Source organism: Herpailurus yagouaroundi, unplaced genomic scaffold (genome assembly GCF_014898765.1).
Source record: "Herpailurus yagouaroundi ecotype Mexico unplaced genomic scaffold, PumYag 203, whole genome shotgun sequence".
NCBI classification, from domain to species: Eukaryota; Metazoa; Chordata; class Mammalia; order Carnivora; family Felidae; genus Herpailurus; species Herpailurus yagouaroundi.
Window position 1 is genome coordinate 33,502,052 of NW_024412434.1, and position 18,618 is coordinate 33,520,669.

The 18,618-nt window shown below is 47.8% G+C and overlaps 1 long non-coding RNA gene across 1 annotated transcript; it reads left to right on the forward strand.

Annotated features, from left to right (window-relative positions):
• The first annotated feature begins 6,354 nt into the window (after positions 1 to 6,354).
• Positions 6,355 to 10,353, forward strand: LOC121014602 (uncharacterized). The gene is made up of 3 exons (XR_005783304.1): positions 6,355 to 6,517; positions 9,626 to 9,740; positions 10,310 to 10,353. It is a non-coding gene; the product is annotated as an uncharacterized LOC121014602 (long non-coding RNA).
• Positions 10,354 to 18,618: the final 8,265 nt, after the last annotated feature.

Sequence of the window (18,618 nt, forward strand, 5' to 3'; positions counted from 1 at the left end):
CAGCATCAGATGAGGAAAGCTTGAGAGGTTTATGAAGCGCCAGGCGGCTCAGCATTTAAGCGTCCGACTTCGGCTCAGGTTGTGATGTCAGGGTTTGCTGAATTTGAGCCCCGCATCGGGCTCTGCGCTGACAGCTCACAGCCTGCTTCAGATCCTCTGTCCCCCGCTTTCTCTCCCCCTCCCCTGCTTGTGCTCTTTCTCTCTCTGTCTCTCAAAAATAAATACGTAAACATTAAAAAAAAAACTTTTAGAGGCTTATCAATTACTGGTATTGTTCAATCAGCATCAACACCAAAGAAAAGGAAGTAATTTCAGGAAAGACACAAGTGATAGAAAAACGTTTCTCATTTCATGAGGTCCTAGGGCCGGGGAGAAAGACTCTGCAAGTGCATTTAGGTGCCTAGCCGGTGCCTGTGGTGTGGGGCTCCCCCAAGGGCTACAGTCCCTGCAGGTTATGTGAGAGGGGTGCAGGTGATGACAGCAAGATGGCAGAATAGGAGGTCACAGCCCTTGTCCCCCACCCCAGAACAATGTAACAACTATCCTTGGATGATAACACCTCTGTGGGAGCCCTGGAGCACAGCTCCCTCTCTCTCTGACCCTCCTCCACTCTCTCTCTCTCTCTCTCTCAAAAATAAATAAACATTAAAAATATTTTTTAAAAAAAGAAGCTCAGTGAGCTCTAAGAGAACACAGACAACTCAAAAAAAAAAATTAGGGCAACAAGACACGAACAAAATGAGAAGTTCAGCACACAAAGAGAAAAATTAATTAAAAACAAACTGTGGAGCTGCAGAAAACAAACTGTGGAGCTGCAGAATGGCAGAACTGAAGAATTCAACAGAGAGCTTCAACAGTTGACTTGAGCAAGCTAGAGAAAGAACAGTGAACTCGAAGACAAGCCACTTGAAATTATCTGCTCGGAGTTGCAAAGACAAAATAGAATGAAGAAGAGTGAAGAAAGCTCAGGCGATTTATGGAACACTGTCAAAGTCACTAGTCCAGTAGCACCCCCCTTATCCAGCTTCCATTTCCTGTGGTCAACTGCAGCCTGGAAGCAGATGATCTTTCTTCTGAAGTATCGCCAGGAGGGCAGTTGCAGCCTCATGCTATGTCAGAGCGCCGACATCATTCACCTCCCTTCATCTCATTGCGTAAGCATCTTATCTCATGTCATCATGAGGAGAGGGGTGGGTACGGTACGATAAAATTTGGAGAGGGTACCTTCACACGACATTTTTATAGCATATTGTTATAATTGTTCTATTTAATTATTAGTTATTGTCATTAATCTTTTACTGTCCCTAATCTATAAATCAAACTTTATCATAGGTATGTATGTATAGGAAAAAACATAGCATTCATAGGATTTGGTACTATCTGTGATTTCCGGAATCCACTGAGAGTCTTGGAATGTGTCCCTTGTGGATAAGGGGAGACCACTGTATACACATTTTGAGAGTCTCATAAGGAGGAGAGAGAGAGAGAAAGAAGTAGAAAGTTTACTTAAAGAAATAATGCCCCATGTTCCCAAATCTGGGGAAGAAAATGGACAAATAGACACCCAGATTCACGAAGCCCAAAGGATCCCAAATAGATTGAAGACAAAGAGGTCTACACCAAGACACATTATTATCAAACTGTCAAAAGTTGAAGACAGAGGATTTTGGAATCAGCAAGAAAAAAATGACATGTTGCACTTAAAGAACGCCCCAGGAGACTACAGGCAAATTTCTCAGCAGAAACCTCCCAGGCCAGGAAAGAGTAGGATGATAGACATTAAAGTGTGGAAAGGAAAGCTTAGCAATGAAGGACGATGAAGGATGTTGATGAAGGACAGATCAATGAAGGACAGATCAAGTCTCTGCTAGAGAAGCAGAAAACTGAGGGATTTCATTACCATGAGATCTGCTTTACAGAAAACGCTCAAAGGAGTTACTCAAATTGAAATGGAAACACTCTAAACAGCATAACACGAAAGCACAGCAGAGCAAAACTCCCACCGGTAGAGGTAAGTATACAGACAGAACAATGGAACACTGCATCGTCATGTGTAAGTTATTTTCAACCCTAATATAAAAGTTAAAAGACAACATATTAAGAGTAACTGTAGCCACAGAAGTCTGATTTGCTCCTGGCTTACCGTGACGGCAGGCCTGGACCCCTCGCTCCGGGTCAAAGCCAGCCCCTTCTTCTTGGCCACCTCTTCCACAGTGGCAAGTACATGCAGAGCTCGGGCAAATTCCCATCCTTCCCCACATCTTGTTTAGTCTCCAGATGTTTTCCAGAAGATTTTAATTTGCTGCCTTTTCAGGTGTCTGGGGGAGGATCGATCAGAATCAGCCAGCCCAGCATCACCGGAAGCAGAAAACTTGTGTTGTCTCTGTGTGTGTGTGTGTGTGTGTGTGTGTGTGTGTGTGTGTTTAATGTTTATTATTTGAGAGAGAGAGACAGAGACAGAGACAGAGAGCAAGCAGGGGAGGGGCAGAGAGAGAGGGAGACACAGAATCGGAAGCAGGCTCCAGGCTCTGAGCTGCCAGCCCAGAGCCTGACGTGGGCTCAAACACACAGACCGAGAGATCATGACCTGAGCTGAAGTCGGCCACCCAACCGACTGAGCCACCCAGGTGCCCCTGTCTCTGTGTTTTTAGTGTATGTTTTCTTGCTGGAGATTTACACAAACACATCCTGGAGGTTTTACATTTGAGTCCATCCTGTTACTCAGTTGTTTCTTGGATGTTATAATTTACGTCTTTCAAAAATTGTGTTTAAGTTCCTTGTAACTCTCGCTTGTACTGGCGTTCCCACTGGCAGTCTATTTTTGCTTTGTAGATGCAATATTGTCCTGAGTGTTTCTGAAGGATCTATTACGTTAACATTCTTTCAAGCTTTTGCCTAGTTCTGAATTAGCGCCATTCCACCCGCGGCTGACGATCTAGTCCTGGGGTCGGTGCTTGTGTGCATCTGAGATGCCTCGGAGGCAGCTGGAGGTCCATCCAGGTGTGTAGACAGACAGTGAGGTCTCTCTCTGGCTGACACGGGTTTCCGTGCAGCTGAGTGGTCTGCCGACTCTGCTGTCTTCTTTCGTCCTCCCTGCAGTCTACAGGGCGGTCTGAGCTTCGGTTCTGAGGATCACTCTCTATTGGTCCTGCGTATCCACTATGGGCAAAGATGAAACTCTGAACAGAAGAAAAAAGCCCAACGACAAAATGAGAGTTCAGTGTATTAATGGGCAAAGTGGTTCAGGGGTGCCTGGGGGGCTCAGTCGGTCAAGCGGCTGATGCTTGATTTCGGCTTAGGTCATGATCTCACGGTTCGTGAGACTGAGCCCCGAGTCAGGCTCTCTGCGCTGACCATGTGGGGCCTGCTTGGGATCCCCTTTTTCTGTCTCTCTCTGCCCCCCTCGCACTTGTGCTCACTTGCTCTCTCTCTCTCTCTCTCTTAAATAAGTAATAAATAAACTTAAAAAAAAAAAAAACACACCAAGAGATGCCTGGGTGGCTCAGTTGGTTAAGTATCCAACTTCAGCTCAGGTCAGGATCTCCTAGTTCGTGAGTTCAAGCCCCACGTCAGCAGAGACCCTGTGTCAGCGGAGACCCCACTTCAGATCCTCTGTCCGGCCCCCCCGCCCCCCCCCGTCCTCCACTTGTGTGGATATAAACTTTAAAATAAATATATAGGATATATATATATGTTTACTATATATAATATATCAATTAATAAAGATATAAAGATATAAACTTAAAGAAAAGCACACCAAATATCTAACAAATGGTAATGATGGATTTTGACTGCTGATACAACAGTGGCTTGTTTGGGTGCCTGGGCGGCTGGCTGAGGCAGATGTTAGGATCCCCATTTTGCAGATGAGCAAAGTCAGGTGCAGAAAGGGTAAGCGACTTGGTCGAGCTCACTGTCATGGCAGGCAGCTAGGGCAGGGCGGTGTGCCCCCCACTGGGCCCGTCACGCCTGGCCGCCAGGCTGCATGAGGTGGCCTGCAGCCATTCCTGGCCGGCAGCTGGGTCCTCTCAGAGGAGGGGCCGTGGGAGAGAGGGTCCTTCATGTCCCTCACGCAGGGCGGGCTGTGGGACAGTGTTCTGACCCAACCCTTCCTGTGGCACATCACAGCCACGCTGCCACGCTTGTCCCCGCCTCCAAGTGCTCTGTTTCCCTGTCCTTCCCCAACACCTGCTGTCTCGACAGGGCTGGACTGAGCCGTCTTAGAAGTGTGGCCGCATGCGACCCGGGCATCCGTGAAGCCTTGCGGCCACTGGCGGTCCACCCAGCTGAGCTGCACAGGTGCCTGTGGTGGGGGACGTGTGGGACAGAGAGCTCTCCAGAGGTGTTCTGTGCGGGCTTTCATCTGGGCCTACAGATGTCCCACACCTGCCCGCCACCGCGGCCTGGCCTGAGGCACCAGGGTTGGCCCAAAGCCAGCCTGCCTTTGATTGACAGCACTGCCTGTCAATCATCGGGACAGAAACTGACCCCTGCCTGGTCCCTGAGCCTGGCCTGACAGGCCACCTCAGAAGAGACACAGGCTCCTTTCAAAGTCCAGTGAGGTGTTTTGCGCTCGAGACCCTGGTTCGCAGATCAGGTTGTATCACATGGTTCTGGAGGCTTCTAACCGCAGCAAATGTCCCCACGTCCTACCGATCCGGCCTCGGGCCTTCTCTGGCCTGGCCAGGCCCTGGCTCCATTGGCAGCCCAAGTTCTTCACGGTGTCTGTGCCCGTTTCTTTGGACACTGCCTACCTTTCCGTAGGTAAGCCTTGCTTGCTTTGTGGCTGGGAGACCCTGAACTTCTTAGTCAAAAGTAAATCCACGTCACAAACCCTTCAGTCGTTCTAAGATCATGCGACCACAGCTACTCCTTCTGTACTCATGCCAGCGAACGCTGTCCACCAATTCAGGAAACCCACGAACACCTCTCATGAGTGGGATGCTATGGGTGATTTAAAACACATAAGACACACTCTATGCCACCTGGAGGCTCGAGTCTGGCAAGGGAAATAAGATATTTTGGGGTAACCGCCACGGAGGAGACAGAGAGAGACGGCTGCGTTCGTGATGTTTACCGCCGCTGGGAGGAATTCCTGCCCTGTCCAAACCCCTGCCGGTTCGGTTCAAAGCACATGGGGCCACAGCCACGGGCCCTGCATAGCTGAGGACGAGGGGAAACCAGGGTCTGGGAGGAGGGTGCGACCCAGCGTCCAGTGAGCAGTGCTCAGATCTGACCTAGGCGGACACCCCCCGGGAAAGGGCCACAAGAATATGGGTCAGGGCAGCAAAAACAGACAGCATGTGGTCCTTGAAACTGCAGGGAGGCGCTGTCACAAGTTCCGGGAAAGGAGGGGAGGAAAGGAGGGCGGGGGAGGGGAGGAAGACTGGCAGAGGGTGTCGCGGCGGGAGCCAAATAGGCCAGGTTTCTGGGCAAGACCGACTTCAGCAGGAAGTGGAGAGAGAGGCTGGGCCGAGGCCACGGCCACGCGGGGCTCAGATGAGCACGGGTCCCCGCACTCCACCCGCCTTGGCGCCAGGCCTGGGCCCGGCCCCAGAATTTCTCACACACGGACTTCCATTTGAGCTGCTTTAGTGGAAAAGGAATCACGCACATGAAGGGAAGTGAGTAGAAACCACTGAGAACGGTATAGAATAAACACAGTTGAACATGGGTGGTGGCACATGTGGCCGTGTACTTGAAGATGTTCATACAAACTGGTGGGAGGGAATCCGTCCGGCAGCCCCCAGACCCCAGCTCACTTTCCACCCTCCATCCTGCCAGGGCCAGTCGTTGCTCAAACACAACGGATCCTTTCTCCCTGACATCACTTTGCGCTGGTTAGGAATCAGTTCTAAATATGAAGGGGTCCAGCTCAGGCTGCTGAGAGGGGCTGCGGAGGGGTGGCTGGGCGTGACCAGGGCCTGGCGAGTAGGCCACCTGGCCTGACCCTGGCCTGTGAAACTTCTGCGTTCAACACACGGCGCCGCGCAGCGAATGAACTCGTGAAGGATCAGATCCCCAAAGCCCAGAGCTAACCGTCAAAGCAGCACGTGCAACACGTTACCGATGGCGCTCAGAGGCAGGTAAGGTGTGAGCGCCACTTTGAAGGATGGGTGAGATTTGGGAAATCTGAAGAGGTAAAGTAGGGCTGAGCGTCCGCGTGCGGTGGGGGGCAAGGTGGGGTAATGCAGTACTTCCGGCGGGTGTGGGGTGGGGCGACGGGCGGGGGGGGGTTAAGGTAGTACTTCCGGGCGGGTTTGGTGGGGGGCAAGGTGGTGTAAGGTGGTACTTCCGGGAACGTGGTGGCGGGAGAGGTAGGGTAAGGTAGTACTTCCGGGTTTCTCTCGTTTCGCTGAGCGTAGCTGGACCTGCGGACATCCTGCTCATCTTCCTAACTCGTCATCTCAGGTCCCTGTCAAGGGCGGCAGACGTGGGGCGAGGGCGGGCTGTGTGTGGACAGAGTGAGTGCTCGCCTCCTGCCCGCCTCCAGCGACCCTCTCTGCTTTCAGACGAGGTGAGATGCCGCCTTGTTTACAGGGGGAGTTAACCTAAGGGGAAACGTCTTGGGGAGTAGATGAGGCCAGACCTTTTGTCTCATACAAGTGAGATGTGAGCAAAATTTTAACGACCACGGGGCAAACCAGGGTCTCTAGGAGTGCTTCTGCTACTGGGCTTAAACATCCGGCAGAATGCCCCTGTGTTATCGCTAAGAGCCTTGAGAAGTTGCTTCTTCCAGTGACAGCCCAGGGAGGTCACCCACCATGAAACAAAATGCCCTTCCTCCTTCCTGCCTTATTAAGTGAGCACGGATGAGTCATTCAACCTTTGAGCCCGTTTCTTGAACTGAAATACAGTTAACGGGTGAGGATAATCCCGCCCTGTTGATTTCACAACATTGATATGATGGGCAAAGGAAATATGTGTGCACGAACACTACCTACCTACCTCACTGCAGGAACTTCAAAGGATAGTCAAAGCTTCAGCAAGTTAGTCCGTACCAATTTCAAGTGATGCGGTCCTGGAGTGTCCCTCACTGCCACGCCATCAAGCCTCATGGGGAAAGCAAGCACTTTGCAGCAAATAGTAGCGCCTCCAGCCCAGACATTTCCACTGCCACACCCTACCAAACATTTCAAGTTAACTCCAATTCTACATAATCTCTTCCAGGAGACAGAAAAGGAGGGGACATCTCTCAATTCATTTCGTGAAACAAGTATTTCATGGGCTAGTATCCTCCCGATATCAAAATCAGACAAAGACAGTACAAACAAAACAAAACACAACAAAACCCCCAAAGCCCTCTAGACCTCGTAAATATAAATGCCAAACTTCGTAACAAAATGCCATATAGAATCCAGCATTTGTAAAAAGAATTCTATACCGGGACCAGGTTTATTTCTAACCCTCCGTCTACCCCTATTATTGATGGCACTTATTTTTGGCACGTTTTGTCTTCTGATTATTTACCATTTTGTTACACGTTGTCTGGTTCATAAATGTCTCCTCGTCCCCCAAACACTGCAATATCTTTGAGAACATAGCCTGTATCATATGTAGTATTTCTTTTGTTTACCTACAAAAATAGAAGCATTTTGTTGTGCACCCTTTAACAAATAACATCATACTCAAGATCAAAATAGGGACTTTACAGGTGTTCGTCGAATGGTCCCGATTTTTGGGGAGGAAGGGGGAGCATATCAAGAAAAGCCACATCCACCTGCATTTAAGCAAATATACTAGGATATGGTGATCTCAAGACAAAGAATTCTAATTTTTTTTAATTAAAAAAACTTTAAGTTTATGTATTTAATTTGAAAGAGACAGAGACAGTGCAAGTGGTGCACTCTCTCATAGGGAGAGAGAATCACAAGCACAGAGCAAGCCTGACTCGGGACTCAAACTCACAAACCATGAGATCATGACCTGAGCTGAAATCAAGACTCGGATGCTTAACTGACTGAGCCACCCAGGTGCTCAACAGAATTCTAATTTCTTTTTTTTTATTTTTTTATTTTTTTTTCAACGTTTATTCATTTTTGGGACAGAGAGAGACAGAGCATGAACGGGGGAGGGGCAGAGAGAGAGGGAGTCACAGAATCGGAAACAGGCTCTAGGCTCTGAGCCATCAGCCCAGAGCCTGACGCGGGGCTCGAACTCACGGACCGCGAGATCGTGACCTGGCTGAAGTCGGACGCTTAACCGACTGCGCCACCCAGGCGCCCCCAGAATTCTAATTTTAAGCAGATCTAAAATAAGCTGTATCTGGGAAGCCTGGGTGGCTCAGCAGGTTGAGCGTCTCTCTCTCTCAAGACAAGTAAATAAACTTAAAATAAAATAACCTGTGTCTTCATCAGTAAAGGTTATATAACCAGAGTTGTACTGACAGAACACATTAATGTCTTTGGGGAGAAGTGAAGCTATTGTTCTCTGAGTAAAGGTATTACAACTAACTGAATTTTATCAGAGAGCAATATATTAAGCCTGGTTAATTTTTTTAAATGTTTATTTATTTATTTTGAGAGAGAGAGAGAGAAAGGAACATGTGTGCATAAGCAGGGGAGGGGCAGAGAGAGGCAGAGAGAGGAAGAGAGAGGGAGAGAGAGAATTCCAAGCAGGCGCTGAGCTGTCAGTGCAAAGCCCAACACAGGGCTCGAACCCAGGAACCATGAGATCATGACCTGAGCCGAAGTGAAGAGTCAGACACTTAACCTACTGAGCCCCGCAGGTGCCTATGTCTGGTTGATTCTTTATGTAGAAAACTACTGTCTTCCACTTTGTTATGCTAAGGAAGGTACAGCAAATAAGTTTCCACGGAGTGAAATATGAAATTTCCACGATGGGATTTGCACACCCTGGGGCTGTGGAAAATGCGCAGATGCTGGAATTCTAGTCTGCAGTCTACTCACTGGCATGGGAATGTTGGGCATATGATTTTGCATCTCTGGGGTTCACCTTAAATAGATGTGGTAACTTACACTCCAGTGTCATTGTGGGGATAGGAGATCCTGCGTGTGAGAAACACCTGACACATTCAAAGTGGCAAAGAAATGCTATTTATAATTATTAATATGATTGCATAAAAGCACTTTGGATGGCTGGACAGAAGTCTGTCATGTGGACAGAAATGACAGGACAGCCGTAGAGCAGGCTTGCCCAACTTGCACAGGGCTCCCCACTCTCTCATGGTGCTCGCTCAGTCCTCCCCATTGAGGAAACCTCTCTTTCTCCCTGTCCTCACTCCCTCATACTGCCATTTCTTTTCCCTTCGTGATGTCACAGCCAAACGTCTTGAAACAATGGTGTGTGGCAGAGACCTCCAGCTCAGGCCGTGGACACAGCAGTTGAGTGTTTGTCTCTACAGAGTAAATCCACCCGGTTCACACACTTACGGTAACTGTCTGCACTACAGATGAAACCAGTAACCGACAGAATCATATACTTATAAATTTCAAATCGAGGAAGGAAAGATTTGCAAATTAAGATATAATTTACAGCTATGCAATTAAGTCATATTTTTCCAAATATGGTTCCAAACTCAGCCTTTACACATAGTGAATTATACATGCGTGTATGGGGAGTTATTAGTTTGTGTTATTCACTTTTTTAAATTATGCTGTTCCAGATGCTTTGGAAAAGCAAAGAGCCCCAGGAGCAGTGTGAAAGCCAAGGAACAAGCTTCCGTTCCCTCACCCTCACTCAGTTCACCTGTGCACCAGTCAATGGCAGTTGTGACCACGGTGAGTCATAAATTGATTTCAATATTACAACTAGAATGAACAAAAGTAAAGCATGATAGAGGACATCAGAGAACACTGCACAAAGTAGGATAAATAGTACTTCGTGAAACTTTAAAAAATTGTGGCAAGATATATATAAAATGTGCCATCTTAACCATTTTGAAGTGACGTTAACCACATTGACAGTGTCGTGCTACCATCACCAATATTTCATGAGACTTGCTGCCTGTGTGTGTGTGTGTGTGTGTGTGTGTGTGTAGTGGGCTGTGATATAAAATGTATTTCTTTTTTTTTTAGAGGCCTGAGCTTGGGTGGCTCAGTCGGTTAAGTGTCTGACTTCGACTCAGGTCATGATATCACAGCTCATGAGTTTGAGTCCCGCATCAGGCTCTGTGCTGACAGCTCAGGGCCTGGAGCCTGCTTCGGATTCTGTGTCTCCCTCTCTCTCTGCCCCTCCCCCGCTCTTGCTCTGTTTCTCTTTCTAAAATAAATAAATATTAAAAAAATAAAATGTATTTCTTTTTTTTAAATAGACTTTACTTTTTTAAGTGTATTTATTTATTTTTAAGGAGGGAGAGGCAGAGAGAGAGGATCCCAAGGTGGCTCTGTGCTGTCAGTGTAGAGCCTGACTCGGGGCTCAGTCCCGCCAACCGAGACTGTGACCTGAGCTGAAATCAAGAATTGGATGATCAACCGACTGAGCCACCCAGGCGCCTCTAAAATGTATTTCTTACTGTGTGTCATGGTGTTTGTAAAAAGCATGAAAACTCTGCATTAGCTCACTTTTCATGTATGTAAAATAATGGGAAGGGCATTAACTGTGAGACTACAGTGGAACCCGAGTGGTAGAGAAACCCTCTACACCTAAAGATGAGAAGATTCTAAACAAAAGTGTAAATTCAGATATTTGACCTAATGAAAGATTTGAAATGCGTATTTGTGTCTGTGTGTGTGTGTCCCACATTTGTTCACCCGATGGGTACGTAGGGTGTTGTGCTCTGAGAGTAACACCCCCAGAGTTGGGCGGGGGGAAGGTCACAAAGTGTCATCCTTTGAAACCGAAGGTGAGAACGATGGACAGAAAGTGCCTGCTAGGTGGCAGCTCCAACTGCAGTGACTGTCCCTGTCACCAAGGAGACCCAAGTGTTTCACTGAGTGGATTAAGGAAACTGTTTCCTACATCTAATCAGAGTGACTAAAATATATCCAGAGGAAAACACCATTGTGATAATGCCAATATGGAAAAGTATAATTCACCCAACTCTGGCATGTGGTATCTAAGGTTATAAAGTTGTCAAAACAAACAGACAAAGAAACAAAAATAGCTGTCACCATGGAATCCAGGAAAAAAAAAAAAGGTACAAGTGATAAGAATTCCATGTCTGCTGCATTTGCTGTATGTAGTGAATGGTGTTAGAAATAAAGGCAGCTCTAGGGCGCCTGGGGGGCTCAGTCCGTTAAGTGCCCAACTTCAGCTCAGGTCACGATCTCCCGGTTCGTGGGTTCGATCCCCATATCGGGCTCTGTGCTGGCAGTGCGGAGACTGCCTGGGATTCTCTCTCTCTTTCCCTCTCTCTCTGCCCCTCCCCCCCTTTCTGTCTCTCTCTCTCAAAATAAATAAATGAACTTAAAAAATAAATAAAGGTAGCTCACTAAGAATTGACAGAAGCTTATAGGAGGCTGGTGAGTGAGTTAGCAAAGTTGGGATGATCTCTGTTCAGCAAGCATTCACTAATACCAGTCACTGTGACAAATGGTGAAGATGCAAATTCCAAGATCAAGCTCCTGCCTTTGCAAAGTTTATAATAAGCCAAAGATAAAGTGCACCCATAAGTGGGGTTTCTGTGCCTCACAGTGAGAGCTGTGTTACAGGTTCACCCCGCATGGGGCGGGAGCATGAATGATGACCTGATCAGCTGGCAGTGGGTTGGAGGCGGGTATTCCGGGAAGTCTTCCTGGAGGAGGTCAAAGCGTCCGAGTTACGTCTTGGAAAGAATGGATGAGTACTGGCCAGAGGAAGAAGGGAGAGACAGAAGGGGAAACACACAGAGGTGCGGGTGGCTTAGTGTGCTCAGGGAAACTCTGGCTGGTTCCACGACCGGGGAGGGGAAATTTCAAGCCCCATCAGGTGGTTGTGGTTAATGTTTAAAAATGGAGCCTGTTGTTACCTGGGGGCTCCCCTCTTCACAACAGGGGGGGCATCTTCGAGGACTGGGTGGGGGGTCTATTTCACAAAACAATGAGGCAGAGAGTCCTCATTAGAGAAATTTGCGAGGGGAGACGCCCACTTGTCTGCAGACTTGTGTGCGCAACCCCGGGCACCTGGCGCCACCTGTGCTCAGCCTTCGTGGAGGGGCGGGGCCCCCAGCTCCAGGCGGGATGAGGCTCACAGAGGCAGGGGAATGACTGCCTGGAACACAGGCAGCACTGTCTAGACAGTGGCTCTCTCTCCCCTTGGAGGGATGCCTCTCATTTCTTCAGAAGTTGAGTGTTCAGGAATATCGGGTTAAAAAGAACATCTAGGGGCGCCTGGGTGGCGCAGTCGGTTAAGCGTCCGACTTCAGCCAGGTCACGATCTCGCGGTCCGTGAGTTCGAGCCCCGCGTCAGGCTCTGGGCTGATGGCTCAGAGCCTGGAGCCTGTTTCTGATTCTGTGTCTCCCTCTCTCTCTGCCCCTCCCCCGTTCATGCTCTGTCTCTCTCTGTCCCAAAAATAAATAAACGTTGAAAAAAGAACATCTACTTTGCCAGGTCTGCGAGATTAAAATATTCCCAAGTTAATAATAAAAAACAAATGCTTATTAAGTCTAGTTCTCTGCCTGAAACATCCAAGCTGGGAAGTGTCTTCAGAATGTCTGTGTCTCGTCAAGTCCTTCCTTGTATGAAGCCACAGGCAGACAGTCATGGCGAAGTGCAGTCTTTTCCCGGGCCTGGACGGATACTTGGGCCTTTCAGCACTGGGTGGGGCCGCAGTCCCAGAAGGGAATAGCGCGAGTCTAGGCTGTGGGTCCAGGCGGCACCCTCTGCCACCTGGGCTTACTTCCAAGGGAGACCTAAATCCAACCACAGAGGCCTTGAAGGGCCAGCCTAGGTCATCATTGCGTGTCTTCACACAGGAGCCAGCCTGAGGATGTCACAGAGCACGCTGCCTAACCTTCTCGAGAGAGAGTCCCTCTTTCCAGAATTCTGCACTCAGGTAACCTGCACCTCCCTTGTGGCCCCTCAGGGGTATGACTCTCCCTTCCCCTCACTCCTTGCCCTGAGGCCTGCCCCCCCTAGGCTGGCACCTGCTGGCATGCCCACCCACTCTCCCAGCCTTCCCAGCTTGGAGACCCAGGGGTCTCGCCCAGGACCCTCTTCTCTAGCCAGAAGGCTGTGGCATGCCCCGGGAGGCAGTCCTTGGCTTTCACTGCATTTGACCAGTACCTGTTCATGGAATATGCAAGATGTCTTCACCGTGTTTTTATTATCATGGGGAATTTAAAACACATACAGAAGAGGGGGGGAGTTTCAAGAACCCTCATCGTTGGAGCAGCTGGGTGGCTCAGTCAGTTAAGTGGCCGACTTCGGCTCAGATCATGATCTTGTGGTCTGTGGGTTCAAGCTCCACGTCAGGCTCTTTGCTAGCAGCTCAGAGCCTGGAGCCTGCTTCGGATTCTGCGTCTCCCTCTCTCTCTGCCCCTCCCCTGCTTGCTCTTTGTCCCTCTCTCTCTCTCTCTCTCTCAAATAATAAACATTAAAAAAATTTTTTTTTTTTTTTAAAAAGAGCCCCAATCGTGAGACGTCCATTACGGAGCTTCAACAATTTTCAACTCACCAGCCTGTCCCATTATTTCTTATATACTCCTACTGACCACTTTAGATGGTTTTGAAGCAAATCCTGGACATACTATCATATCATTCACCAATGCATCTGTATCTCTAAAGGAAAAATCTCCATTTGAAGAGTTTCAAACTCACAGACAAGTTGTGACCGCTTACATATTCTACACCTAGATTTACCAGGTGTATTTCTGTGTATGTGTGTGTGTGCATCTCACTAAAGCATCTGAGAGAAACTTGCAGAGACCTTCACCTGTCACCCCTAAATACTTCAGTTTATATCTCCTATGACCAAAGAGATTCTCTTACACAGCCGTGAAACAAGTTAATAAATCATTCCAATTCAGGACACGTAACCTTGCTGGTAAGACTGGGATAGAGGCCATACTGGAGTTCTGTGTCCATCATAGCAAATGTCACTGTGATCGAGCACCTGGCCTAGAGTTACACACTGCATTCACTTGCATATCTCCTCTGTTGCCTTTAGTTTGGAAAATCCCTCAACCTCTCGCTGTCATTCCTGACCTTGATATTTTTGAAGATAATGGACATCTTAACTTTTGAGTTTGTAGGCCACCATTACTGGGAAAGCCAACTTTCAACTTGAGTCAGATGGGGTCCGCCTTATGTATCCAGCATAAGAACATCCTTTCCCCCTTTGAAATTACTTAAGTGTAAGCAATTAATAAGCTGTGAAATGGCAACATAACCTGTTCCTCAACAACCTTCCCCCAATGATTTTAGCCTTTACCGATGATTCCTGCCAGGATATACCCCATGACAGCTCCAACATGGTCATGTTTCACTTTATTAGTCAGAATTCTACTATAAAGGAAAGCTTTCCCTTTACCCTCCTCATTGCTGGTATATTTTTTACTTACCCATTATTTGGTATTTCTTAGTACAAACTCATGCATTCTTGATTTCCCCCAATGTATTCTAATGTATTACCGGTATTTTTCATTGTGATAGTTCCACCTAATTTGACTAAGCTAGTTCCTTATTGTATTTTTATTTTGGTGGCTTTTGGGGGCCAGAGAGCCACCAAAGCTTAAAACTTTTTTGAATCCCCTCTTACCTCAGAATAAAATCTCCACTCACTGTGAAATCCTAAGTGAACCACAAAGACCCCTGAGGTTCTTCCTTGTTTGCCCCTCCAGGCTCTTGTGCCTTCCACCCACCTTATCAACTAGGCTTTTTGCTTTGTCAGGTCAAATGCTTCTGTTCTGATCTGGACTGGCCTTCCGCTCCCTGCTGGGATGCTTATCAGTAGCTTCTCTACTCTGGTCTCTTTGGCCTTGGCTTACTTACCACTTTCTCTGATTCCTCCTCCAAGCTGTCTCTGGCCCCTTCTGTGCTTGCTTTCTGGGTACATAGTAACCTTCTCCCTCTTTGTCCTTTCATGTCTGTTCACCTGCTTCCTGTGCTGTGTGCTCTGTGCTGTCTCCCCAGCACTTAGCACAGCCCCTGATGGGGAGCAGGTACCTGGTGAGTTCTTGTTTACTTAAGAATAAGTGAATAGTTCTAAATTATTTGGAATAAAGTTTGAGCAGTGTGCTTAAGCCACAAATGAGCTTGCTAACATATACGTAATTTTCAATGATGATATACACAATGAAGTAAAAGTGTTTATTTTTTCACAGGAGATGTTGGGAGAATAAAAGAAAAAAATGTTCTCAGATACTCACTGAGATTCAGGCCTTTAATAAGAGAAAAGTATCTTGTTTTTTTTTCTGTTGGTTAATTCAACAGACATTTATTAAGGAGGTACAATGCCGCCCCACACACATGGGGCTAGATATCACACATGGTTTCTGCCCTTGTGCAACTGACCGCTGTTGGGGTTGGCTGGCGTGTAAGTGGCAAGTTCTAGCAGCTTTGATAGAGCTATGAGTAAGAGTGCTATGAGGACCCAGAAAGGAAGCCAACTGTCTCAGAGGAAAAGATTTAAATGGTTGACATTTGAGCTGTACCTTGAAAATGAAGCTAGATTTTACCAGAAGTGGAAGAGACAAGGGACACCCCAGGCAGAGGAAAATGCATACAGATGGAGGGCACGGAAGAAGCCATGTGCCCAGAAGTGAAATGAGGCTCCAGGCTCAGCTCTGCAGGCAGCAGACGCCTGGGAGCCAGGCTCCTCCTCCTCCATTGTTTAACAGGATTGTCAGTAAAGTGTGTCCTACAGTGTAAAGCCTGTGCTGTATTCATGACTACAGCCGGTGACATCCCAGTGTCTTAAGAAATGCTTGTCATGTGGATGTGATGGTCAGGTGTCTAACTCTGGGGCAGGAAGAGATGTATGGGGACCAATTTGTGAAGGCTAGTCCATAAAACACAACTTGGACTTCCCCTCAAGGGCCGACAATCAGGGGAGGAGGATGAGGAGGCTCTTTAAGGAGATGTGTGTTGGCACGATGGGTGGTAGGGTGAGTATATAGGAAAAAGATTGGCCACTGTGCTGTTGAAACAAGTCAGGAGAGAGGGAATAGCAAGCAAAACCTTCCTAAGGGGGAGGAATTATTTCTTAGGTAGGATAGGTAGAACTTGTAATGGTGTGACATGGGAAGTGAGAGGGACATGGGCTGAGATATTTATGCTAACATGTTTTTTAAAAGTGATTTTTTCTAAGCAGAAATGCCATAAAAATGTGTTTTAGGTTATAACCTCACATTCCAGGGTGAAAATGGATGTTTCTTTTGAAACACAGGCCAAAAAAATCATAGGGGAACAAAAAAACAGTTTTTCTTTTATTTCGTAAATTTCATTTTATTTGTTTTTAATTCCAACACAGTTCACACAGTGTTATATCAGTTTCAGGTGTACAACATAATAATTCAACAGTTCTTCTTGATAAGTGTACTCTTAATCGTCATCACTTATTTCCCCCATCCCCCACCCACTCTCCTCTGGTGACCATCAGTGTGTCCTCCACAGTTAAGCGTCTGTTCCTTGGTTTGTCTATGCCTCTTTTTTTCCTTTGCTTATTTGGTTTCTTAAATTCCACATGTGAGTGAAATCCTGTGGTATCTTTCTCTTATTTCACTTACCATTATACTGTCTAGCTCCATCCACGTTGTTGCAAATGGCAAGATTTCATTCATTTTTATGCCTGAGTAATATTCCATTGTGTATATACACCGCATCTTCTTCATCCATTCATCAGTTGATGGACACTTGGGTTCTCTCCATAGTTTGGCTAGTGTTGATAACACCGCTACAAACATCAGGGTGCACATCTCCCTTTGAATTAGTGTTCTCATATTCTTTGGGTAAATACCTAGGAGTGCGATTGCTGGATTGTAGGGTAAATTCTATTTTTAACTTCTGGAGGCAACTCCATACTGTTTTTCACAGCGGCTGCACGAGTTTGCATTCCCACCAACAACAGTGCATGAGGGTTCCCTTTTCTGCGTCCTCACCAGCACCTGTTGTTTCTTGTGTTGTTGATTTTAATCATTCTTTTTTTCAAGTTTATTTATTTATTTTGAGAGAGAGAGAGCGGGGGAGGGGCAGAGAGAGGGAGAGAGAGAATCCCAAGCAGGCTCCATGCTGTCGGGAACCATGAAATGATGGCCTGAGCTGAGATCAAGAGTCCCGTGCTGAACCAGCAGAGCCACACAGGCACCCCGATTTTAGCCATTCTGACAGGGGTGAGGTGGTATCTACAAAAAGCATTTTGATCGAGGAAGGATCACACAATGTGAGTACGAAATAAGAGATGTCATTTCAACCTAAAGTATTCCTGTATCACTTAGGTTACTGGTTTTTTCTGTAATTTAGGAACTTATCTGTGTACCATAATGTCTGCCTGAATGTAGACATAAGCAAGATGGTGAAAGCTTAATTTACCATCTTTAGGGAATTCCTGATTGGTCCAAGGAGGTCCACGTCACTGGGCCTAGGGGTGAGTTCAGCAGTAGAGAGGAGGGGCCTGAGTCCAGAACATTACAGGAGCAGTTATGCACATAGAGCCCACCTGAGAAAGGCTCCCCGCCTGCCCCACCGGTGCTCTTGGGAAGTGTGTTTTTTGTTTTTTGTTTTTTAAGTTTATTCTGAGAGGGAGAGAGTGTGAGTGAGCAGGGCAGGGGCAGAGGAACAGAGAAAATCCCAAGCTGGTTGTCACACCCCACACAGAGCTCAAACCCCGGACCTGAGCTGAAATCAAGAGTTGGGTGCTCCAGACTGAGCCCCCGGGGCTTTAAACGCTACACTTAGTGCTTTCAGTGTTGGAGGGAATTTCAGTCCTCGGAGGTTTTTATTTTTAAAGTCTTGCTATGAAGGGGCATCTGGGTGGCTCAGTCGGTTAAGCGTCGGACTTCGGCTCAAGTCATGATCTCACAGCTTGTAAGTTCGAGCCCCGCATGGGGCTCTGTGCTGACAGCTCAGAGCCTGGAGCCTGCCTCGGATTCTGTGTCTCCCTTGCTCTCTGCCCTTCCTTTGCTACTTCTCTCTCTCTCTCTCTCTCTCTCTCAAAAATAAACATTAAAAAAAAAAAAAAAGTCTTGCCGTGAATATCACTGTGTAGTGTGCAAGCTCCTTAGAGCCGGGAGGTGACATGGTCACACAGCAAAGTGCACCCAACACCGGGGCCTGAGGACGCGCCGGGCCCTGAGGACGCGGAAGTCCAAGCGCACACCTGCATGCACACGTCCCTCCGCAGCACGAATGGGAAGCACAGGTGCAGGGACAGGCTGGGCAGTGACCAGAAAACACCTTCAGTACGTGTGAACTCCTGCAATGGGACTAATTCAAATGTCCACGTCCATACGTCCATACGATCAGTGCTCAGTAGGGAGCCGGCTTTAAGGAGGTGAACACACTTGTCTTCCGTCCCCGCACCACGGGTGTGGGTGGGTGACACAATGTGACTCGAGACCCGGGAGAGCCTGCAGCACGGAGCTGACGCCCGGCGCCCCGGGGCTCAACCTGCGCCTGGGCGGACCGGGCGGGAGCGGGGGGAGAAGTGGTGTGTGGGTGTGTCTGTTCAGGCACTGAGGGTCAGGGGTCTGCGGGCGGGGTCGCCATCCCAGAGTGAGGGGGAGACCGGGTCGCGGTCCT